Source organism: Myotis davidii, unplaced genomic scaffold (genome assembly GCF_000327345.1).
Source record: "Myotis davidii unplaced genomic scaffold, ASM32734v1 scaffold662, whole genome shotgun sequence".
Classification (NCBI taxonomy): Eukaryota; Metazoa; Chordata; class Mammalia; order Chiroptera; family Vespertilionidae; genus Myotis; species Myotis davidii.
In genome coordinates, this window is record NW_006293533.1 from 435,870 (window position 1) to 436,862 (window position 993).

The following is a 993-nucleotide window of genomic DNA, read 5'->3' on the forward strand; positions in this document are numbered from 1 at the left end:
TACTTCTAGACGACCTTCTGGACGAAGCCCAGGTCCTGGGTGCTGGAGGGAAGCTGGTGCTGGCAGCCAGGGGAAGGAAGGTCTATTCTTGCACAGATTTCATGCATCAGGCCTCTAGTTAAAATATACAATTCATATTTTGTAGCTCATACGTACGTATGTATTTTTACTTTTACCAAAACAGTGGAAACACCACATAAAGCTAATTCAGTTGTTTACTTCATCTTTTTTTGATTTTTTTGTTGTTGTTGTTAATCCTCTGGATATTTTTCCAATGATTTTTAGAGAGAGTGGAAGGGAGGGGGAGAGACAGAGAGAAACATGGATGTAAGGCATCCATTGGTTGCCTTCCCCACCCACCTTGTCCCAGGCCAGGGATCAAGCCTGCAACTGAGGTACATGCCCTTGACTGGAATAGAACCTTCAAACCTTCAGTCAACTGGCCAATGCTCTATTCACTGAGCCAAACCGGATAGGGCTGGGGGTTTTTGTTTGTTTGTTTTTGTTTTGTTTTTGTTTTGTTTTGTTTTGTTTTAGAGAGAGAGAGAGGAAGGGAGAGAAAGAGGAAGAGAGAGAGAAACATCAATCTGTTGTTTTGCTTACTTATGCATTCATTGGTTGATTCTTGTATGTGCCGTGACCTGGGATGATTCCTGTAACTCTGGCACATTGGGTTGATGCTCCAACAAACGGAGCTATTTGGTCAGGGCTAGTTCATCTTGATATGCACACACTCTACCAACACTCTCTACTTTGGGCTTATTGGCATCATCACTTTCAGAAGTGGTTGGCAAATACTGGGAAGTAACAGAAGTGATTCTTAGACTGCCATCGCCTTTTTTCTACATTAGAAAGAATTCTGGCTCAAGCAGAAAACGTAGCCGCCGGGGTTTGTCTGCCCCTGCTTACTCAGTGTAGATGTAACCTGCTTACCTGGTACTACCTTTCAGTCCCAATAAACACTCATGCATCATGGGTGTAGCAGAGCTATGT